This window comes from Haliaeetus albicilla, chromosome 12 (genome assembly GCF_947461875.1).
Source record: "Haliaeetus albicilla chromosome 12, bHalAlb1.1, whole genome shotgun sequence".
In the NCBI taxonomy this organism is placed as follows: Eukaryota; Metazoa; Chordata; class Aves; order Accipitriformes; family Accipitridae; genus Haliaeetus; species Haliaeetus albicilla.
This window is the reverse complement of record NC_091494.1, coordinates 1,200,664-1,225,859: the sequence shown is the minus strand read 5'-3', so window position 1 is coordinate 1,225,859 and position 25,196 is coordinate 1,200,664.

Here is a 25,196-nt window from a genome sequence, read left to right as displayed (position 1 = left end):
TGTACCAGAAACCTTTGTGATGCGCCGGAGTTCACCTGTTGTCTTACGGTTGCGCCCTGTTACACCCGGCCTCCCTTCCTGAGCCCCCAGGGTAGGCCTGGTATCCCTACCTGGTGCACCTGCTTAAGCCTGGCATCCCTTCCCGACGCTCCGGGGTAGTACCGGTACCCCCACTCGGTACTCCGTCGCAGTAACCGTAATCCTCATCGGTACTCCGGGGTGGTACCGGTACCCCCAAACGGTACACCGTGGTAGTACCCGTAACCCTCATCGGTACTCCGGGGTGGTACCAGTACCCGCAACAGGCGCTCCGGGGTAGTACCGGTACTACCACTCGGCACTCCGGGGTGGTACCAGTACCCCCACCCAGTACTACTACACGGTACAACTGCTGTCCCTACGGGCGCGCGGGTTTAGACTCGCCCTTACTACCTGACCCTCTGCATTAGGCCCGGTGTCCCTCCCCGACGTTCCGGGATAGAACCTGTTCCCCCAACAGTACTATGGGGTTGTACCGGAAACCTTTGTGATGCGCCGGAGTTCACCTGTTGTCCCTACGGGCGTGCCCTGTTAGACCCGGCCTCCCTTCCTGAGCCCCCAGGGTAGGCCTGGTATCCCTACCTGGTGCACCTGCTTAAGCCTGGCGTCCCTTCCCGACGCTCCGGGGTAGTACCGGTACCCCCACTCGGTACTCCGGGGTAGTACCCGTAACCCTCATCGGTACTCTGGGGTGGTACCAGTACCCCCACCCAGTACTACAGGGTACAAATGCTGTCCCTACGGGCGCGTGGGGTTACACCCGACCTTTCTATCTCACCCACCACATTAGGCCCGGTGTCCCTACCCGACGTTCCGGGATAGAACCTGTTCCCCCAACAGGACTATGGGGTTGTACCGGAAACCTTTGTGATGCGCCGGAGTTCACCTCTTGTCCCTATGGGAGCGTCCTGTTAGACCCGGCCTCCCTTCCTGAGCCCCCAGGGTAGGACTGGTATCCCTACCTGGTGCACCTGCTTAAGCCTGGCGTCCCTTCCCGACGCTCCGGGGTAGTACCGGTACCCCCACTTGGTACTCCGTCGCAGTAACCGTAATCCTCATCGGTACTCCGGGGTAGTACCGGTACCCCCAAACGGTACACCGTGGTAGTACCCGTAACCCTCATCGGTACTCCGGGGTGGTACCAGTACCCGCAACCGGCGCTCCGGGGTAGTACCGGTACCACCTCTCGGCACTCCGTGGTGGTACCAGTACCCCCACCCACTACTACAGGGTACAACTGCTGTCCCTACGGGCGCACGGGGTTACACCCGACCTTTCTATCTCACCCACCACGTTAGGCCCGGTGTCCCTCCCCGACGTTCCGGGATAGAACCTGTTCCCCCAACAGTACTATGGGCTTTTACCGGAAACCTTTGTGATGCGCCGTAGTTCACCTGTTGTCCCTAAGGGCGCGCCCTGTTAGACCCGGCCTCCCTTCCTGAGCCCCCAGGGTAGGCCTGGTATCCCTACCTGGTGCACCTGCTTAAGCCTGGCGTCCCTTCCCGATGCTCCGGGGTCGTACCGGTACCCCCACTCGGTACTCCGTGGTAGTACCCGCAATCCTCATCGGTACTCCGGGGTGGTACCAGTACTCCCACCAGGTACTCCGGGGTAGCACCCGTAACCCTCATCGGTACTCCGGGGTGGTACCAGTACCCCCACCCAGTACTACAGGGTACAACTGCTGTCCCTACGGGCGCGCGGGGTTAGACTCGCCCTTACTACCTGACCCTCTGCATTATAGGCCCGGTGTCCCTACCCGACGTTCCGGGATAGAACCTGTTCCCCCAACAGGACTATGGGGTTGTACCGGAAACCTTTGTGATGCGCCGGAGTTCACCTCTTGTCCCTATGGGAGCGTCCTGTTAGACCCGGCCTCCCTTCCTGAGCCCCCAGGGTAGGCCTGGTATCCCTACCTGGTGCACCTGCTTAAGCCTGGCGTCCCTTCCCGACGCTCCGGGGTAGTACCGGTACCCCCACTCGGTACTCCGTGGTAGTAACCGTAATCCTCATAGGTACTCCGGGTTAGTACCGGTACCCCCAAACGGTACACCGTGGTAGTACCCGTAACCCTCATCGGTAATCCGGGGTGGTACCAGTACCCGCAACCGGCGCTCCGGGGTAGTACCGGTACCACCACTCGGCACTCCGGGGTGGTACCAGTACCCCCACCCAGTACTACAGGGTACAACTGCTGTCCCTATGGGCGCGCGATGTTAGAATCGCCCTTACTACCTGACCCTCTGCATTAGGCCCGGTGTCCCTCCCCGACGTTCCGGGATAGAACCTGTTCCCCCAACAGTACTATGGGGTTGTACCGGAAACCTTTGTGATGCGCCGGAGTTCACCTGTTGTCCCTACGGGCGCGCCCTGTTAGACCCGGCCTCCCTTCCTGAGCCCCCAGGGTAGTCCTGGTATCCCTACCTGGTGCACCTGCTTAAGCCTGGCGTCCCTTCCCGACGCTCCGGGGTAGTACCGGTACCCCCACTCGGTACTCCGTCGCAGTAACCGTAATCCTCCTCGGTACTCCGGGGTTAGTACCGGTACCCCCAAACGGTACACCGTAGTAGTACCCGTAACCCTCATCGGTAATCCGGGGTGGTACCAGTACCCGCAACCGGCGCTCCGGGGTAGTACCGGTACCACCACTCGGCACTCCGGGGTGGTACCAGTACCCCCACCCACTACTACAGGGTACAACTGCTGTCCCTACGGGCGCGCGGGGTTACACCCGACCTTTCTATCTCACCCACCACGTTAGGCCCGGTGTCCCTCCCCGACGTTCCGGGATAGAACCTGTTCCCCCAACAGTACTATGGGGTTGTACCGGAAACCTTTGTGATGCGCCGGAGTTCACCTGTTGTCCCTACGGGCGCGCCCTTTAGACCCGGCCTCCCTTCCTGAGCCCCCAGGGTAGGCCTGGTATCCCTACCTGGTGCACCTGCTTAAGCCTGGCGTCCCTTCCCGACGCTCCGCGGTAGTACCGGTACCCCCACTCGGTACTCCGTGGTAGTACCCGCAATCCTCATCGGTACTCCGGGGTGGTACCAGTACTCCCACCAGGTACTCCGGGGTAGCACCCGTAACCCTCATCGGTACTCCGGGGTGGTACCAGTACCCCCACCCACTACTACAGGGTACAACTGCTGTCCCTACGGGCGCACGGGGTTACACCCGACCTTTCTATCTCACCCACCACGTTAGGCCCGGTGTCCCTCCCCGACGTTCCGGGATAGAACCTGTTCCCCCAACAGTACTATGGGGTTGTACCGGAAACCTTTGTGATGCGCCGGAGTTCACCTGTTGTCCCTACGGGCGTGCCCTGTTAGACCCGGCCTCCCTTCCTGAGCCCCCAGGGTAGGCCTGGTATCCCTACCTGGTGCACCTGCTTAAGCCTGGCGTCCCTTCCCGACGCTCCGGGGTAGTACCGGTACCCCCACTCGGTACTCCGTCGTAGTAACCGTAATCCTCATAGGTACTCCGGGTTAGTACCGGTACCCCCAAACGGTACACCGTGGTAGTACCCGTAACCCTCATCGGTAATCCGGGGTGGTACCCGTAACCCTCATCGGTAATCCGGGGTGGTACCAGTACCCGCAACCGGCGCTCCGGGGTAGTACCGGTACCACCACTCGGCACTCCGGGGTGGTACCAGTACCCCCACCCAGTACTACAGGGTACAACTGCTGTCCCTATGGGCGCGCGATGTTAGAATCGCCCTTACTACCTGACCCTCTGCATTAGGCCCGGTGTCCCTCCCCGACGTTCCGGGATAGAACCTGTTCCCCCAACAGTACTATGGGCTTGTACCGGAAACCTTTCTGATGCGCCAGAGTTCACCTGTTGTCCCTACGGGCGCGCCCTGTTAGACCCGGCCTCCCTTCCTGAGCCCCCAGGGTAGGCCTGGTATCCCTACCTGGTGCACCTGCTTAAGCCTGGCGTCCCTTCCCGACGCTCCGGGGTCGTACCGGTACCCCCACTCGGTACTCCGTGGTAGTACCCGCAATCCTCATCGGTACTCCGGGGTGGTACCTGTACCCCCAAACGGTACACCGTAGTAGTACCCGTAACCCTCATCGGTACTCCGGGGTGGTACCAGTACCCCCACCCACTACTACAGGGTACAACTGCTGTCCCTACGGGCGCGCGGGGTTACACCCGACCTTTCTATCTCACCCACCACGTTAGGCCCGGTGTCCCTACCCGACGTTCCGGGATAGAACCTGTTCCCCCAACAGTACTATGGGGTTGTACCGGAAACCTTTGTGATGCGCCGGAGTTCACTTGTTGTCCCTATGGGAGCGCCCTGTTAGACCCGGCCTCCCTTCCTGAGCCCCCAGGGTAGGCCTGGTATCCCTACCTGGTGCACCTGCTTAAGCCTGGCGTCCCTTCCCGACGCTCCGGGGTCGTACCGGTACCCCCACTCGGTACTCCGTGGTAGTACCCGCAATCCTCATCGGTACTCCGGGGTGGTACCAGTACTCCCACCAGGTACTCCGGGGTAGCACCCGTAACCCTCATCGGTACTCCGGGGTGGTACCAGTACCCCCACCCACTACTACAGGGTACAACTGCTGTCCCTACGGGCGCACGGGGTTACACCCGACCTTTCTATCTCACCCACCACGTTAGGCCCGGTGTCCCTCCCCGACGTTCCGGGATAGAACCTGTTCCCCCAACAGTACTATGGGGTTGTACCGGAAACCTTTGTGATGCGCCGGAGTTCACCTGGTGTCCCTACGGGCGCGCCCTGTTAGACCCGGCCTCCCTTCCTGAGCCCCCAGGGTAGGCCTGGTATCCCTACCTGGTGCTCCTGCTTAAGCCTGGCGTCCCTTCCCGACGCTCCGGGGTAGTACCGGTACCCCCACTCGGTACTCCGTCGTAGTAACCGTAATCCTCATCGGTACTCCGGGGTAGTACCGGTACCCCCAAACGGTACTCCGTGGTAGTACCCGTAACCCTCATCGGTACTCCGGGGTGGTACCAGTACCCGCAACCGGCGCTCCGGGGTAGTACCGGTACCACCTCTCGGCACTCCGGGGTGGTACCAGTACCCCCACCCACTACTACAGGGTACAACTGCTGTCCCTACGGGCGCACGGGGTTACACCCGACCTTTCTATCTCACCCACCACATTAGGCCCGGTGTCCCTCCCCGACGTTCCGGGATAGAACCTGTTCCCCCAACAGTACTATGGGGTTGTACCGGAAACGTTTGTGATGCGCCGGAGATCACCTCTTGTCCCTACGGGCGTGCCCTGTTAGACCCGGCCTCCCTTCCTGAGCCCCCAGGGTAGGCCTGGTATCCCTACCTGGTGCACCTGCTTAAGCCTGGCGTCCCTTCCCGACGCTCTGGGGTAGTACCGGTACCCCCACTCGGTACTCCGTCGTAGTAACCGTAATCCTCATCGGTACTCCGGGTTAGTACCGGTACTCCCACCAGGTACTCCGGGATAGCAGCCGTAACCCTCATCGGTAATCCGGGGTGGTACCAGTACCCGCAACCGGCGCTCCGGGGTAGTACCGGTACCACCACTCGGCACTCCGGGGTGGTACCAGTACCCCCACCCACTACTACAGGGTACAACTGCTGTCCCTACGGGCGCGCGGGGTTACACCCGACCTTTCTATCTCACCCACCACGTTAGGCCCGGTGTCCCTCCCCGACGTTCCGGGATAGAACCTGTTCCCCCAACAGTACTATGGGGTTGTACCGGAAACCTTTGTGATGCGCCGGAGTTCACCTGTTGTCCCTACGGGCGCACCCTTTAGACCCGGCCTCCCTTCCTGAGCCCCCAGGGTAGGCCTGGTATCCCTACCTGGTGCACCTGCTTAAGCCTGGCGTCCCTTCCCGACGCTCCGCGGTAGTACCGGTACCCCCACTCGGTACTCCATGGTAGTACCCGCAATCCTCATCGGTACTCCGGGGTGGTACCAGTACTCCCACCAGGTACTCCGGGGTAGAACCCGTAACCCTCATCGGTACTCCGGGGTGGTACCAGTACCCGCAACCGGCGCTCCGGGGTAGTACCGGTACCACCACTCGGCACTCCAGGGTGGTACCAGTACCCCCACCCAGTACTACAGGGTACAACTGCTGTCCCTACGGGCGCGCGGGGTTACACCCGACCTTTCTATCTCACCCACCACGTTAGGCCCGGTGTCCCTACCCGACGTTCCGGGATAGAACCTGTTCCCCCAACAGTACTATGGGGTTGTACCGGAAACCTTTGTGATGCGCCGGAGTTCACCTGTTGTCCCTACGGGCGCGCCCTGTTAGACCCGGCCTCCCTTCCTGAGCCCCCAGGGTAGGCCTGGTATCCCAACCTGGTGCACCTGCTTAAGCCTGGCGTCCCTTCCCGACGCTCCGGGGTAGTACCGGTACCCCCACTCGGTACTCCGTCGTAGTAACCGTAATCCTCCTCGGTACTCCGGGGTTAGTACCGGTACCCCCAAACGGTACACCGTGGTAGTACCCGTAACCCTCTTCGGTACTCTGGGGTGGTACCAGTACTCCCACCAGGTACTCCGGGGTAGTACCCATAACCCTCATCGGTACGCCGGGGTGGTACCAGTACCCCCACCCACTACTACAGGGTACAACTACTGTCCCTACGGGCGCGCGATGTTAGACTCGCCCTTACTACCTAACCCTCTGCGTTAGGCCCGGTGCCCCTCCCCGACGTTCCGGGATAGAACCTGTTCCCCCAACAGTACTATGGGCTTGTACCGGAAACCTTTCTGATGCGCCGGAGTTCACCTGTTGTCCCTACGGGCCCGCCCTTTAGACCCGGCCTCCCTTCCTGAGCCCCCAGGGTAGGCCTGGTATCCCTACCTGGTGCACCTGCTTAAGCCTGGCGTCCCTTCCCGATGCTCCGGGGTAGTAACGGTACCCCCACTCGGTACTCCGTGGTAGTACCCGTAACCCTCATCGGTACTCTGGGGTGGTACCAGTACCCCCACCCAGTACTACAGGGTAGAACTGCTGTCCCTACGGGCGCGCGGGGTTACACCCGACATTTCTATCTCACCCACCACATTAGGCCCGGTGTCCCTACCCGACGTTCCGGGATAGAACCTGTTCCCCCAACAGTACTATGGGGTTGTACCGGAAACCTTTGTGATGCGCCGGAGTTCACCTCTTGTCCATACGGGCGCGCCCTGTTAGACCCGGCCTCCCTTCCTGAGCCCCCAGGGTAGGCCTGGTATCCCTACCTGGTGCACCTGCTTAAGCCTGGCGTCCCTTCCCGATGCTCCGGGGTAGTACCGGTACCCCCACTCGGTACTCCGTCGTAGTAACCGTAATCCTCCTCGGTACTCCGGGGTTAGTACCGGTACCCCCAATCAGTACACCGTGGTAGCACCCGTAACCCTCATCGGTACTCCGGGGTGGTACCAGTACCCGCAACCGGCGCTCCGGGGTAGTACCGGTACCACCACTCAGCACTCCGGGGTGGTACCAGTACCCCCACCCAGTACTACAGGGTACAACTGCTGTCCGTACGGGCGCGCGATGTTAGACTCGCCCTTACTACCTGACCCTCTGCGTTAGGCCCGGTGTCCCTCCCCGACGTTCCGGGATAGAACCTGTTCCCCCAACAGTACTATGGGGTTGTACCGGAAACCTTTGTGATGCGCCGGAGTTCACCTGTTGTCCCTACGGGCGCGCCCTGTTAGACCCGGCCTCCCTTCCTGAGCCCCCAGGGTAGGCCTGGTATCCCTACCTGGTGCTCCTGCTTAAGCCTGGCGTCCCTTCCCGACGCTCCGGGGTAGTACCGGTACCCCCACTCGGTACTCCGTTGTAGTAACCGTAATCCTCATAGGTACTCCGGGTTAGTACCGGTACCCCCAAACGGTACACCGTGGTAGTACCCGTAACCCTCATCGGTAATCCGGGGTGGTACCAGTACCCGCAACCGGCGCTCCGGGGTAGTACCGGTACCACCACTCGGCACTCCGGGGTGGTACCAGTACCCCCACCCAGTACTACAGGGTACAACTGCTGTCCCTACGGGCGCGCGGGGTTACACCCGACCTTTCTATCTCACCCACCACGTTAGGCCCGGTGTCCCTACCCGACGTTCCGGGATAGAACCTGTTCCCCCAACAGTACTATGGGGTTGTACCGGAAACCTTTGTGATGCGCCGGAGTTCACCTGTTGTCCCTACGGGCGCGCCCTGTTAGACCCGGCCTCCCTTCCTGAGCCCCCAGGGTAGGCCTGGTATCCCAACCTGGTGCACCTGCTTAAGCCTGGCGTCCCTTCCCGACGCTCCGGGGTAGTACCGGTACCCCCACTCGGTACTCCGTCGTAGTAACCGTAATCCTCATGGGTACTCCGGGGTAGTACCGGTACCCCCAAACGGTACACCGTGGTAGTACCCGTAACCCTCTTCGGTACTCTGGGGTGGTACCAGTACTCCCACCAGGTACTCCGGGGTAGTACCCATAACCCTCATCGGTACGCCGGGGTGGTACCAGTACCCCCACCCACTACTACAAGGTACAACTGCTGTCCCTACGGGCGCGCGATGTTAGACTCGCCCTTACTACCTAACCCTCTGCGTTAGGCCCGGTGTCCCTCCCCGACGTTCCGGGATAGAACCTGTTCCCCCAACAGTACTATGGGCTTGTACCGGAAACCTTTCTGATGCGCCGGAGTTCACCTGTTGTCCCTACGGGCCCGCCCTTTAGACCCGGCCTCCCTTCCTGAGCCCCCAGGGTAGGCCTGGTATCCCTACCTGGTGCACCTGCTTAAGCCTGGCGTCCCTTCCCGATGCTCCGGGGTAGTACCGGTACCCCCACTCGGTACTCCGTCGTAGTACCCGTAACCCTCATCGGTACTCTGGGGTGGTACCAGTACCCCCACCCAGTACTACAGGGTACAACTGCTGTCCCTACGGGCGCGCGATGTTAGAATCGCCCTTACTACCTGACCCTCTGCATTAGGCCCGGTGTCCCTCCCCGACGTTCCGGGATAGAACCTGTTCCCCCAACAGTACTATGGGGTTGTACCGGAAACCTTTGTGATGCGCCGGAGTTCACCTGTTGTCCCTACGGGCGCGCCCTGTTACACCCGGCCTCCCTTCCTGAGCCCCCAGGGTAGGCCTGGTATCCCTACCTGGTGCACCTGCTTAAGCCTGGCGTCCCTTCCCGACGCTCCGGGGTCGTACCGGTACACCCACTCGGTACTCCGTGGTAGTACCCGCAATCCTCATCGGTACTCCGGGGTAGTACCTGTACCCCCAAACGGTACACCGTAGTAGTACCCGTAACCCTCATCGGTACTCCGGGGTGGTACCAGTACCCCCACCCAGTACTACAGGGTACAACTGCTGTCCCTACGGGCGCGCGGGGTTACACCCGACCTTTCTATCTCACCCACCACGTTAGGCCCGGTGTCCCTACCCGACGTTCCGGGATAGAACCTGTTCCCCCAACAGTACTATGGGGTTGTACCGGAAACCTTTGTGATGCGCCGGAGTTCACCTGTTGTCCCTACGGGCGCGCCCTGTTAGACCCGGCCTCCCTTCCTGAGCCCCCAGGGTAGGCCTGGTATCCCAACCTGGTGCACCTGCTTAAGCCTGGCGTCCCTTCCCGACGCTCCGGGGTAGTACCGGTACCCCCACTCGGTACTCCGTCGTAGTAACCGTAATCCTCATCGGTACTCCGGGGTGGTACCAGTACCCCCACCCACTACTACAGGGTACAACTGCTGTCCCTACGGGCGCGCGGGGTTACACCCGACCTTTCTATCTCACCCACCACATTAGGCCCGGTGTCCCTACCCGACGTTCCGGGATAGAACCTGTTCCCCCAACAGGACTATGGGGTTGTACCGGAAACCTTTGTGATGCGCCGGAGTTCACCTCTTGTCCCTATGGGAGCGTCCTGTTAGACCCGGCCTCCCTTCCTGAGCCCCCAGGGTAGGCCTGGTATCCCTACCTGGTGCACCTGCTTAAGCCTGGCGTCCCTTCCCGACGCTCCGGGGTAGTACCGGTACCCCCACTCGGCACTCCGTCGTAGTATCCGTAATCCTCATCGGTACTCCGGGGTAGTACCGGTACCCCCAAACGGTACACCGTGGTAGTACCCGTAACCCTCATCGGTACTCCGGGGTGGTACCAGTACCCGCAACAGGCGCTCCGGGGTCGTACCGGTACCCCCACTCGGTACTCTGTGGTAGTACCCGCAATCCTCATCGGTACTCCGGGGTGGTACCAGTACTCCCACCAGGTACTCCGGGGTAGCACCCGTAACCCTCATCGGTACTCCGGGGTGGTACCAGTACCCGCAACCGGCGCTCCGGGGTAGTACCGGTACCACCACTCGGCACTCCGGGGTGGTACCAGTACCCCCACCCAGTACTACTACGGGGTACAACTGCTGCCCCTACGGGCGCGCGGGTTTAGACTCGCCCTTACTACCTGACCCTCTGCATTAGGCCCGGTGTCCCTACCCGACGTTCCGGGATAGAACCTGTTCCCCCAACAGTACTATGGGGTTGTACCGGAAACCTTTGTGATGCGCCGGAGTTCACCTGTTGTCTTACGGTTGCGCCCTGTTAGACCCGGCCTCCCTTCCTGAGCCCCCAGGGTAGGCCTGGTATCCCTACCTGGTGCACCTGCTTAAGCCTGGCGTCCCTTCCCGACGCTCCGGGGTAGTACCGGTACCCCCACTTGGTACTCCGTCGTAGTAACCGTAATCCTCATCGGTACTCCGGGGTAGTACCGGTACCCCCAAACGGTACACCGTGGTAGTACCCGTAACCCTCATCGGTAATCCAGGGTGGTACCAGTACCCGCAACCGGCGCTCCGGGGTAGTACCGGTACCACCACTCGGCACTCCAGGGTGGTACCAGTACCCCCACCCAGTACTACAGGGTACAACTGCTGTCCCTACGGGCGCGCGATGTTAGAATCGCCCTTACTACCTGACCCTCTGCATTAGGCCCGGTGTCCCTCCCCGACGTTCCGGGATAGAACCTGTTCCCCCAACAGTACTATGGGGTTGTACCGGAAACCTTTGTGATGCGCCGGAGTTCACCTGTTGTCCCTATGGGAGCGCCCTGTTAGACCCGGCCTCCCTTCCTGAGCCCCCAGGTTAGGCCTGGTATCCCTACCTGGTGCACCTGCTTAAGCCTGGCGTCCCTTCCCGACGCTCCGGGGTAGTACCGGTACCCCCACTCGGCACTCCGTCGTAGTAACCGTAATCCTCATCGGTACTCCGGGGTAGTACCGGTACCCCCAAACGGTACACCGTGGTAGTACCCGTAACCCTCATCGGTAACCCGGGGTGGTACCAGTACCCGCAACCGGCGCTCCGGGGTAGTACCGGTACCACCACTCGGCACTCCGGGGTGGTACCAGTACCCCCACCCAGTACTACTACGGGGTACAACTGCTGTCCCTATGGGCGCGCGGGTTTAGACTCGACCTTACTACCTGACCCTCTGCATTAGGCCCGGTGTCCCTACCCGACGTTCCGGGATAGAACCTGTTCCCCCAACAGTACTATGGGCTTGTACCGGAAACCTTTGTGATGCGCCGGAGTTCACCTGTTGTCCCTACGGGCGCGCCCTGTTACACCCGGCCTCCCTTCCTGAGCCCCCAGGGTAGGCCTGGTATCCCTACCTGGTGCACCTGCTTAAGCCTGGCGTCCCTTCCCGACGCTCCGGGGTAGTACCGGTACCCCCAAACGGTACTCCGGGGTAGTACCCGTAACCCTCATCGGTACTCTGGGGTGGTACCAGTACCCCCACCCAGTACTACAGGGTACAACTGCTGTCCCTACGGGCGCGCGGGGTTACACCCGACCTTTCTATCTCACCCACCACATTAGGCCCGGTGTCCCTACCCGACGTTCTGGGATAGAACCTGTTCCCCCAACAGTACTATGGGGTTGTACCGGAAACCTTTGTGATGCGCCGGAGTTCACCTCTTGTCCATACGGGCGCGCCCTGTTAGACCCGGCCTCCCTTCCTGACCCCCCCAGGGTAGGCCTGGTATCCCTACCTGGTGCACCTGCTTAAGCCTGGCGTCCCTTCCCGACGCTCCGGGGTAGTACCGGTACCCCCACTCGGTACTCCTTGGTAGTACCCGCAATCCTCATCGGTACTCCGGGGTGGTACCAGTACTCCCACCAGGTACTCCGGGGTAGCACCCGTAACCCTCATCGGTACTCCGGGGTGGTACCAGTACCCGCAACCGGCGCTCCGGGGTAGTACCGGTACCACCACTCGGCACTCCGGGGTGGTACCAGTACCCCCACCCAGTACTACTACGGGGTACAACTGCTGTCCCTACGGGCGCGCGGGTTTAGACTCGCCCTTACTACCTGACCCTCTGCATTAGGCCCGGTGTCCCTACCCGACTTTCCGGGATAGAACCTGTTCCCCCAACAGTACTATGGGGTTGTACCGGAAACCTTTGTGATGCGCCGGAGTTCACCTGTTGTCTTACGGTTGCGCCCTGTTACACCCGGCCTCCCTTCCTGAGCCCCCAGGGTAGGCCTGGTATCCCTACCTGGTGCACCTGCTTAAGCCTGGCGTCCCTTCCCGACGCTCCGGGGTAGTACCGGTACCCCCAAACGGTACTCCGGGGTAGTACCCGTAACCCTCATCGGTACTCTGGGGTGGTACCAGTACCCCCACCCAGTACTACAGGGTACAACTGCTGTCCCTACGGGCGTGCGGGGTTACACCCGACCTTTCTATCTCACCCACCACATTAGGCCCGGTGTCCCTACCCGACGTTCTGGGATAGAACCTGTTCCCCCAACAGTACTATGGGGTTGTACCGGAAACCTTTGTGATGCGCCGGAGTTCACCTCTTGTCCATACGGGCGCGCCCTGTTAGACCCGGCCTCCCTTCCTGACCCCCCCAGGGTAGGCCTGGTATCCCTACCTGGTGCACCTGCTTAAGCCTGGCGTCCCTTCCCGACGCTCCGGGGTAGTACCGGTACCCCCACTCGGTACTCCGTGGTAGTACCCGCAATCCTCATCGGTACTCCGGGGTGGTACCAGTACTCCCACCAGGTACTCCGGGGTAGCACCCGTAACCCTCATCGGTACTCCGGGGTGGTACCAGTACCCGCAACCGGCGCTCCGGGGTAGTACCGGTACCACCACTCGGCACTCCGGGGTGGTACCAGTACCCCCACCCAGTACTACTACGGGGTACAACTGCTGTCCCTACGGGCGCGCGGGTTTAGACTCGCCCTTACTACCTGACCCTCTGCATTAGGCCCGGTGTCCCTACCCGACTTTCCGGGATAGAACCTGTTCCCCCAACAGTACTATGGGGTTGTACCGGAAACCTTTGTGATGCGCCGGAGTTCACCTGTTGTCTTACGGTTGCGCCCTGTTACACCCGGCCTCCCTTCCTGAGCCCCCAGGGTAGGCCTGGTATCCCTACCTGGTGCACCTGCTTAAGCCTGGCGTCCCTTCCCGACGCTCCGGGGTAGTACCGGTACCCCCAAACGGTACTCCGGGGTAGTACCCGTAACCCTCATCGGTACTCTGGGGTGGTACCAGTACCCCCACCCAGTACTACAGGGTACAACTGCTGTCCCTACGGGCGTGCGGGGTTACACCCGACCTTTCTATCTCACCCACCACATTAGGCCCGGTGTCCCTACCCGACGTTCTGGGATAGAACCTGTTCCCCCAACAGTACTATGGGGTTGTACCGGAAACCTTTGTGATGCGCCGGAGTTCACCTCTTGTCCATACGGGCGCGCCCTGTTAGACCCGGCCTCCCTTCCTGACCCCCCCAGGGTAGGCCTGGTATCCCTACCTGGTGCACCTGCTTAAGCCTGGCGTCCCTTCCCGACGCTCCGGGGTAGTACCGGTACCCCCACTCGGTACTCCGTGGTAGTACCCGCAATCCTCATCGGTACTCCGGGGTGGTACCAGTACTCCCACCAGGTACTCCGGGGTAGCACCCGTAACCCTCATCGGTACTCCGGGGTGGTACCAGTACCCGCAACCGGCGCTCCGGGGTAGTACCGGTACCACCACTCGGCACTCCGGGGTGGTACCAGTACCCCCACCCAGTACTACTACGGGGTACAACTGCTGTCCCTACGGGCGCGCGGGTTTAGACTCGCCCTTACTACCTGACCCTCTGCATTAGGCCCGGTGTCCCTACCCGACTTTCCGGGATAGAACCTGTTCCCCCAACAGTACTATGGGGTTGTACCGGAAACCTTTGTGATGCGCCGGAGTTCACCTGTTGTCTTACGGTTGCGCCCTGTTACACCCGGCCTCCCTTCCTGAGCCCCCAGGGTAGGCCTGGTATCCCTACCTGGTGCACCTGCTTAAGCCTGGCGTCCCTTCCCGACGCTCCGGGGTAGTACCGGTACCCCCACTCGGTACTCCGTCGCAGTAACCGTAATCCTCATCGGTACTCCGGGGTGGTACCGGTACCCCCAAACGGTACACCGTGGTAGTACCCGTAACCCTCATCGGTACTCCGGGGTGGTACCAGTACCCGCAACAGGCGCTCCGGGGTAGTACCGGTACCACCTCTCGGCACTCCGGGGTGGTACCAGTACCCCCACCCACTACTACAGGGTACAACTGCTGTCCCTACGGGCGGGCGGGGTTACACCCGACCTTTCTATCTCACCCACCACGTTAGGCCCGGTGTCCCTCCCCGACGTTCCGGGATAGAACCTGTTCCCCCAACAGTACTATGGGGTTGTACCGGAAACCTTTGTGATGCGCCGGAGTTCACCTGTTGTCCCTACGGGCGTGCCCTGTTAGACCCGGCCTCCCTTCCTGAGCCCCCAGGGTAGGCCTGGTATCCCTACCTGGTGCACCTGCTTAAGCCTGGCGTCCCTTCCCGACGCTCCGGGGTAGTACCGGTACCCCCACTCGGTACTCCGGGGTAGTACCCGTAACCCTCATCGGTACTCTGGGGTGGTACCAGTACCCCCACCCACTACTACAGGGTACAACTGCTGTCCCTACGGGCGCGCGGGGTTACACCCGACCTTTCTATCTCACCCACCACGTTAGGCCCGGTGTCCCTACCCGACGTTCCGGGATAGAACCTGTTCCCCCAACAGGACTATGGGGTTGTACCGGAAACCTTTGTGATGCGCCGGAGTTCACCTCTTGTCCCTATGGGAGCGTCCTGTTAGACCCGGCCTCCCTTCCTGAGCCCCCAGGGTAGGCCTGGTATCCCTACCTGGTGCACCTGCTTAAGCCTGGCGTCCCTTCCCGACGCTCCGGGGTAGTACCGGTACCCCCACTCGGCACTCCGTCGTAGTAACCGTAATCCTCATCGGTACTCCGGGGTAGTACCGGTACCCCCAAACGGTACACCGTGGTAGTACCCGTAACCCTCATCGGTAACCCGGGGTGGTACCAGTACCCGCAACCGGCGCTCCGGGGTAGTACCGGTACCACCACTCGGCACTCCGGGGTGGTACCAGTACCCCCACCCAGTACTACTACGGGGTACAACTGCTGTCCCTATGGGCGCGCGGGTTTAGACTCGACCTTACTACCTGACCCTCTGCATTAGGCCCGGTGTCCCTACCCGACGTTCCGGGATAGAACCTGTTCCCCCAACAGTACTATGGGCTTGTACCGGAAACCTTTGTGATGCGCCGGAGTTCACCTGTTGTCCCTACGGGCGCGCCCTGTTAGACCCGGCCTCCCTTCCTGAGCCCCCAGGGTAGGCCTGGTATCCCTACCTGGTGCACCTGCTTAAGCCTGGCGTCCCTTCCCGACGCTCCGGGGTAGTACCGGTACCCCCAAACGGTACTCCGGGGTAGTACCCGTAACCCTCATCGGTACTCTGGGGTGGTACCAGTACCCCCACCCAGTACTACAGGGTACAACTGCTGTCCCTACGGGCGCGCGGGGTTACACCCGACCTTTCTATCTCACCCACCACATTAGGCCCGGTGTCCCTACCCGACGTTCTGGGATAGAACCTGTTCCCCCAACAGTACTATGGGGTTGTACCGGAAACCTTTGTGATGCGCCGGAGTTCACCTCTTGTCCATACGGGCGCGCCCTGTTAGACCCGGCCTCCCTTCCTGACCCCCCCTTGGTAGGCCTGGTATCCCTACCTGGTGCACCTGCTTAAGCCTGGCGTCCCTTCCCGACGCTCCGGGGTAGTACCGGTACCCCCACTCGGTACTCCTTGGTAGTACCCGCAATCCTCATCGGTACTCCGGGGTGGTACCAGTACTCCCACCAGGTACTCCGGGGTAGCACCCGTAACCCTCATCGGTACTCCGGGGTGGTACCAGTACCCGCAACCGGCGCTCCGGGGTAGTACCGGTACCACCACTCGGCACTCCGGGGTGGTACCAGTACCCCCACCCAGTACTACTACGGGGTACAACTGCTGTCCCTACGGGCGCGCGGGTTTAGACTCGCCCTTACTACCTGACCCTCTGCATTAGGCCCGGTGTCCCTCCCCGACGTTCCGGGATAGAACCTGTTCCCCCAACAGTACTATGGGGTTGTACCGGAAACCTTTGTGATGCGCCGGAGTTCACCTGTTGTCCCTACGGGCGTGCCCTGTTAGACCCGGCCTCCCTTCCTGAGCCCCCAGGGTAGGCCTGGTATCCCTACCTGGTGCACCTGCTTAAGCCTGGCGTCCCTTCCCGACGCTCCGGGGTAGTACCGGTACCCCCACTCGGTACTCCGGGGTAGTACCCGTAACCCTCATCGGTACTCTGGGGTGGTACCAGTACCCCCACCCACTACTACAGGGTACAACTGCTGTCCCTACGGGCGCGCGGGGTTACACCCGACCTTTCTATCTCACCCACCACGTTAGGCCCGGTGTCCCTACCCGACGTTCCGGGATAGAACCTGTTCCCCCAACAGGACTATGGGGTTGTACCGGAAACCTTTGTGATGCGCCGGAGTTCACCTCTTGTCCCTATGGGAGCGTCCTGTTAGACCCGGCCTCCCTTCCTGAGCCCCCAGGGTAGGCCTGGTATCCCTACCTGGTGCACCTGCTTAAGCCTGGCGTCCCTTCCCGACGCTCCGGGGTAGTACCGGTACCCCCACTTGGTACTCCGTCGCAGTAACCGTAATCCTCATCGGTACTCCGGGGTAGTACCGGTACCCCCAAACGGTACACCGTGGTAGTACCCGTAACCCTCATCGGTACTCCGGGGTGGTACCAGTACCCGCAACAGGCGCTCCGGGGTAGTACCGGTACCACCTCTCGGCACTCCGGGGTGGTACCAGTACCCCCACCCAGTACTACAGGGTACAACTGCTGTCCCTACGGGCGGGCGGGGTTACACCCGACCTTTCTATCTCACCCACCACGTTAGGCCCGGTGTCCCTCCCCGACGTTCCGGGATAGAACCTGTTCCCCCAACAGTACTATGGGCTTGTACCGGAAACCTTTGTGATGCGCCGGAGTTCACCTGTTGTCCCTACGGGCGCGCCCTGTTAGACCCGGCCTCCCTTCCTGAGCCCCCAGGGTAGGCCTGGTATCCCTACCTGGTGCACCTGCTTAAGCCTGGCGTCCCTTCCCGACGCTCCGGGGTCGTACCGGTACCCCCACTCGGTACTCCGTGGTAGTACCCGCAATCCTCATCGGTACTCCGGGGTGGTACCAGTACTCCCACCAGGTACTCCGGGGTAGCACCCGTAACCCTCATCGGTACTCTGGGGTGGTACCAGTACCCCCACCCACTACTAAAGGGTACAACTGCTGTCCCTACGGGCGCGCGGGGTTACACCCGACCTTTCTATCTCACCCACCACGTTAGGCCCGGTGTCCCTCCCCGACGTTCCGGGATAGAACCTGTTCCCCCAACAATACTATGGGGTTGTACCGGAAAGCTTTGTGATGCGCCGGAGTTCACCTGTTGTCCCTACGGGCGCGCCCTGTTAGACCCGGCCTCCCTTCCTGAGCCCCCAGGGTAGGCCTGGTATCCCTACCTGGTGCACCTGCTTAAGCCTGGCGTCCCTTCCCGACGCTCCGGGGTAGTACCGGTACCCCCACTCGCTACTCCGTTGTAGTAACCGTAATCCTCATAGGTACTCCGGGGTAGTACCGGTACCCCCAAACGGTACACCGTGGTAGTACCCGTAACCCTCATCGGTACTCCGGGGTGGTACCAGTACCCGCAACCGGCGCTCCGGGGTAGTACCGGTACCACCTCTCGGCACTCCGGGGTGGTACCAGTACCCCCACCCAGTACTACAGGGTACAACTGCTGTCCCTACGGGCGCGCGATGTTAGAATCGCCCTTACTACCTGACCCTCTGCATTAGGCCCGGTGTCCCTCCCCGAGGTTCCGGGATAGAACCTGTTCCCCCAACAGTACTATGGGGTTGTACCGGAAACCTTTGTGATGCGCCGGAGTTCACCTGTTGTCCCTATGGGAGCGTCCTGTTAGACCCGGCCTCCCTTCCTGAGCCCCCAGGGTAGGCCTGGTATCCCTACCTGGTGCATCTGCTTAAGCCTGGCGTCCCTTCCCGACGCTCCGGGGTCGTACCGGTACCCCCACTCGGTACTCCGTGGTAGTACCCGCAATCCTCATCGGTACTCCGGGGTGGTACCAGTACTCCCACCAGGTACTCCGGGGTAGCACCCGTAACCCTCATCGGTACTCCGGGGTGGTACCAGTACCCCCACCCACTACTACAGGGTACAACTGCTGTCCCTACGGGCGCACGGGGTTACACCCGACCTTTCTATCTCACCCACCACGTTAGGCCCGGTGTCCCTCCCCGACGTTCCGGGATAGAACCTGTTCCCCCAACAGTACTATGGGCTTGTACCGGAAACCTTTGTGATGCGCCGGAGTTCACCTCTTGTCCCTATGGGCCCGCCCTGTTAGACCCGGCCTCCCTTCCTGAGCCCCCAGGGTAGGCCTGGTATCCCTACCTGGTGCACCTGCTTAAGCCTGGCGTCCCTTCCCGATGCTCCGGGGTAGTACCGGTACTCCCACTCGGTACTCCGTCGTGGTACCCGTAACCCTCATCGGTACTCTGGGGTGGTACCAGTACCCCACCCAGTACTACAGGGTACAACTGCTGTCCCTACGGGCGCGCGGGGTTACACCCGCCCTTACTACCTGACCCTGCGCGTTAGGCCCGGTGTCCCTACCCGACGTTCCGGGACAGAACCTGTTCCCCCAACAGTACTATGGGGTTGTACCGGAAACCTTTGTGATGCGCCGGAGTTCACCTGTTGTCCCTACGGGCGCGCCCTGTTAGACCCGGCCTCCCTTCCTGAGCCCCCAGGGTAGGCCTGGTATCCCTACCTGGTGCACCTGCTTAAGCCTGGCGTCCCTTCCCGACGCTCCGGGGTAGTACCGGTACCCCCACTCGCTACTCCGTTGTAGTAACCGTAATCCTCATAGGTACTCCGGGGTAGTACCGGTACCCCCAAACGGTACACCGTGGTAGTACCCGTAACCCTCATCGGTACTCCGGGGTGGTACCAGTACCCGCAACCGGCGCTCCGGGGTAGTACCGGTACCACCTCTCGGCACTCCGGGGTGGTACCAGTACCCCCACCCAGTACTACTACGGGGTACAACTGCTGTCCCTACGGGCGCGCGATGTTAGAATCGCCCTTACTACCTGACCCTCTGCATTAGGCCCGGTGTCCCTCCCCGACGTTCCGGGATAGAACCTGTTCCCCCAACAGTACTATCGGGTTGTACCGGAAACCTTTGTGATGCGCCGGAGTTCACCTGTTGTCTTACGGTTGCGCCCTGTTACACCCGGCCTCCCTTCCTGAGCAACCAGGGTAGGCCTGGTATCCCTACCTGGTGCACCTGCTTAAGCCTGGCGTCCCTTCCCGACGCTCCGGGGTCGTACCGGTACCCCCACTCGGTACTCCGTGGTAGTACCCGCAATCCTCATCGGTACTCCGGGGTGGTACCAGTACTCCCACCAGGTACTCCGGGGTAGCACCCGTAACCCTCATCGGTACTCCGGGGTGGTACCAGTACCCCCACCCACTACTACAGGGTACAACTGCTGTCCCTATGGGCGCGCGGGTTTAGACTCGCCCTTACTACCTGACCCTCTGCATTAGGCCCGGTGTCCCTACCCGATGTTCCGGGATAGAACCTGTTCCCCCAACAGTACTATGGGGTTGTACCGGAAAACTTTGTGATGCGCCGGAGTTCACCTGTTGTCCCTACGGGCGTGCCCTGTTAGACCCGGCCTCCCTTCCTGAGCCCCCAGGGTAGGCCTGCTATCCCTACCTGGTGCACCTGCTTAAGCCTGGCGTCCCTTCCCAACGCTCCGGGGTAGTACCGGTACCCCCACTCGGTACTCCGGGGTAGTACCCGCAATCCTCATCGGTACTCCGGGGTAGTACCTGTACCCCCAAACGGTACACCGTAGTAGTACCCGTAACCCTCATCGGTACTCCGGGGTGGTACCAGTACCCGCAACCGGCGCTCCGGGGTAGTACCGGTACCACCTCTCGGCACTCCGGGGTGGTACCAGTACCCCCACCCACTACTACAGGGTACAACTGCTGTCCCTACGGGCGCGCGGGGTTACACCCGACCTTTCTATCTCACCCACCACATTAGGCCCGGTGTCCCTCCCCGACGTTCCGGGATAGAACCTGTTCCCCCAACAGGACTATGGGGTTGTACCGGAAACCATTGTGATGCGCCGGAGTTCACCTCTTGTCCCTATGGGAGCGTCCTGTTAGACCCGGCCTCCCTTCCTGAGCCCCCAGGGTAGGCCTGGTATCCCTACCTGGTGCACCTGCTTAAGCCTGGCGTCCCTTCCCGACGCTCCGGGGTAGTACCGGTACCCCCACTCGGCACTCCGTCGTAGTAACCGTAATCCTCATCGGTACTCCGGGGTAGTACCGGTACCCCCAAACGGTACACCGTGGTAGTACCCGTAACCCTCATCGGTAACCCGGGGTGGTACCAGTACCCGCAACCGGCGCTCCGGGGTAGTACCGGTACCACCACTCGGCACTCCGGGGTGGTACCAGTACCCCCACCCAGTACTACTACGGGGTACAACTGCTGTCCCTATGGGCGCGCGGGTTTAGACTCGACCTTACTACCTGACCCTCTGCATTAGGCCCGGTGTCCCTACCCGACGTTCCGGGATAGAACCTGTTCCCCCAACAGTACTATGGGCTTGTACCGGAAACCTTTGTGATGCGCCGGAGTTCACCTGTTGTCCCTACGGGCGCGCCCTGTTAGACCCGGCCTCCCTTCCTGAGCCCCCAGGGTAGGCCTGGTATCCCTACCTGGTGCACCTGCTTAAGCCTGGCGTCCCTTCCCGACGCTCCGGGGTAGTACCGGTACCCCCAAACGGTACTCCGGGGTAGTACCCGTAACCCTCATCGGTACTCTGGGGTGGTACCAGTACCCCCACCCAGTACTACAGGGTACAACTGCTGTCCCTACGGGCGCGCGGGGTTACACCCGACCTTTCTATCTCACCCACCACATTAGGCCCGGTGTCCCTACCCGACGTTCTGGGATAGAACCTGTTCCCCCAACAGTACTATGGGGTTGTACCGGAAACCTTTGTGATGCGCCGGAGTTCACCTCTTGTCCATACGGGCGCGCCCTGTTAGACCCGGCCTCCCTTCCTGACCCCCCCTTGGTAGGCCTGGTATCCCTACCTGGTGCACCTGCTTAAGCCTGGCGTCCCTTCCCGACGCTCCGGGGTAGTACCGGTACCCCCACTCGGTACTCCTTGGTAGTACCCGCAATCCTCATCGGTACTCCGGGGTGGTACCAGTACTCCCACCAGGTACTCCGGGGTAGCACCCGTAACCCTCATCGGTACTCCGGGGTGGTACCAGTACCCGCAACCGGCGCTCCGGGGTAGTACCGGTACCACCACTCGGCACTCCGGGGTGGTACCAGTACCCCCACCCAGTACTACTACGGGGTACAACTGCTGTCCCTACGGGCGCGCGGGTTTAGACTCGCCCTTACTACCTGACCCTCTGCATTAGGCCCGGTGTCCCTCCCCGACGTTCCGGGATAGAACCTGTTCCCCCAACAGTACTATGGGGTTGTACCGGAAACCTTTGTGATGCGCCGGAGTTCACCTGTTGTCCCTACGGGCGTGCCCTGTTAGACCCGGCCTCCCTTCCTGAGCCCCCAGGGTAGGCCTGGTATCCCTACCTGGTGCACCTGCTTAAGCCTGGCGTCCCTTCCCGACGCTCCGGGGTAGTACCGGTACCCCCACTCGGTACTCCGGGGTAGTACCCGTAACCCTCATCGGTACTCTGGGGTGGTACCAGTACCCCCACCCACTACTACAGGGTACAACTGCTGTCCCTACGGGCGCGCGGGGTTACACCCGACCTTTCTATCTCACCCACCACGTTAGGCCCGGTGTCCCTACCCGACGTTCCGGGATAGAACCTGTTCCCCCAACAGGACTATGGGGTTGTACCGGAAACCTTTGTGATGCGCCGGAGTTCACCTCTTGTCCCTATGGGAGCGTCCTGTTAGACCCGGCCTCCCTTCCTGAGCCCCCAGGGTAGGCCTGGTATCCCTACCTGGTGCACCTGCTTAAGCCTGGCGTCCCTTCCCGACGCTCCGGGGTAGTACCGGTACCCCCACTTGGTACTCCGTCGCAGTAACCGTAATCCTCATCGGTACTCCGGGGTAGTACCGGTACCCCCAAACGGTACACCGTGGTAGTACCCGTAACCCTCATCGGTACTCCGGGGTGGTACCAGTACCCGCAACAGGCGCTCCGGGGTAGTACCGGTACCACCTCTCGGCACTCCGGGGTGGTACCAGTACCCCCACCCAGTACTACAGGGTACAACTGCTGTCCCTACGGGCGGGCGGGGTTACACCCGACCTTTCTATCTCACCCACCACGTTAGGCCCGGTGTCCCTCCCCGACGTTCCGGGATAGAACCTGTTCCCCCAACAGTACTATGGGCTTGTACCGGAAACCTTTGTGATGCGCCGGAGTTCACCTGTTGTCCCTACGGGCGCGCCCTGTTAGACCCGGCCTCCCTTCCTGAGCCCCCAGGGTAGGCCTGGTATCCCTACCTGGTGCACCTGCTTAAGCCTGGCGTCCCTTCCCGACGCTCCGGGGTCGTACCGGTACCCCCACTCGGTACTCCGTGGTAGTACCCGCAATCCTCATCGGTACTCCGGGGTGGTACCAGTACTCCCACCAGGTACTCCGGGGTAGCACCCGTAACCCTCATCGGTACTCTGGGGTGGTACCAGTACCCCCACCCACTACTAAAGGGTACAACTGCTGTCCCTACGGGCGCGCGGGGTTACACCCGACCTTTCTATCTCACCCACCACGTTAGGCCCGGTGTCCCTCCCCGACGTTCCGGGATAGAACCTGTTCCCCCAACAATACTATGGGGTTGTACCGGAAAGCTTTGTGATGCGCCGGAGTTCACCTGTTGTCCCTACGGGCGCGCCCTGTTAGACCCGGCCTCCCTTCCTGAGCCCCCAGGGTAGGCCTGGTATCCCTACCTGGTGCACCTGCTTAAGCCTGGCGTCCCTTCCCGACGCTCCGGGGTAGTACCGGTACCCCCACTCGCTACTCCGTTGTAGTAACCGTAATCCTCATAGGTACTCCGGGGTAGTACCGGTACCCCCAAACGGTACACCGTGGTAGTACCCGTAACCCTCATCGGTACTCCGGGGTGGTACCAGTACCCGCAACCGGCGCTCCGGGGTAGTACCGGTACCACCTCTCGGCACTCCGGGGTGGTACCAGTACCCCCACCCAGTACTACAGGGTACAACTGCTGTCCCTACGGGCGCGCGATGTTAGAATCGCCCTTACTACCTGACCCTCTGCATTAGGCCCGGTGTCCCTCCCCGAGGTTCCGGGATAGAACCTGTTCCCCCAACAGTACTATGGGGTTGTACCGGAAACCTTTGTGATGCGCCGGAGTTCACCTGTTGTCCCTATGGGAGCGTCCTGTTAGACCCGGCCTCCCTTCCTGAGCCCCCAGGGTAGGCCTGGTATCCCTACCTGGTGCATCTGCTTAAGCCTGGCGTCCCTTCCCGACGCTCCGGGGTCGTACCGGTACCCCCACTCGGTACTCCGTGGTAGTACCCGCAATCCTCATCGGTACTCCGGGGTGGTACCAGTACTCCCACCAGGTACTCCGGGGTAGCACCCGTAACCCTCATCGGTACTCCGGGGTGGTACCAGTACCCCCACCCACTACTACAGGGTACAACTGCTGTCCCTACGGGCGCACGGGGTTACACCCGACCTTTCTATCTCACCCACCACGTTAGGCCCGGTGTCCCTCCCCGACGTTCCGGGATAGAACCTGTTCCCCCAACAGTACTATGGGCTTGTACCGGAAACCTTTGTGATGCGCCGGAGTTCACCTCTTGTCCCTATGGGCCCGCCCTGTTAGACCCGGCCTCCCTTCCTGAGCCCCCAGGGTAGGCCTGGTATCCCTACCTGGTGCACCTGCTTAAGCCTGGCGTCCCTTCCCGATGCTCCGGGGTAGTACCGGTACTCCCACTCGGTACTCCGTCGTGGTACCCGTAACCCTCATCGGTACTCTGGGGTGGTACCAGTACCCCACCCAGTACTACAGGGTACAACTGCTGTCCCTACGGGCGCGCGGGGTTACACCCGCCCTTACTACCTGACCCTGCGCGTTAGGCCCGGTGTCCCTACCCGACGTTCCGGGACAGAACCTGTTCCCCCAACAGTACTATGGGGTTGTACCGGAAACCTTTGTGATGCGCCGGAGTTCACCTGTTGTCCCTACGGGCGCGCCCTGTTAGACCCGGCCTCCCTTCCTGAGCCCCCAGGGTAGGCCTGGTATCCCTACCTGGTGCACCTGCTTAAGCCTGGCGTCCCTTCCCGACGCTCCGGGGTAGTACCGGTACCCCCACTCGCTACTCCGTTGTAGTAACCGTAATCCTCATAGGTACTCCGGGGTAGTACCGGTACCCCCAAACGGTACACCGTGGTAGTACCCGTAACCCTCATCGGTACTCCGGGGTGGTACCAGTACCCGCAACCGGCGCTCCGGGGTAGTACCGGTACCACCACTCGGCACTCCGGGGTGGTACCAGTACCCCCACCCAGTACTACTACGGGGTACAACTGCTGTCCCTATGGGCGCGCGATGTTAGAATCGCCCTTACTACCTGACCCTCTGCATTAGGCCCGGTGTCCCTCCACGACGTTCCGGGATA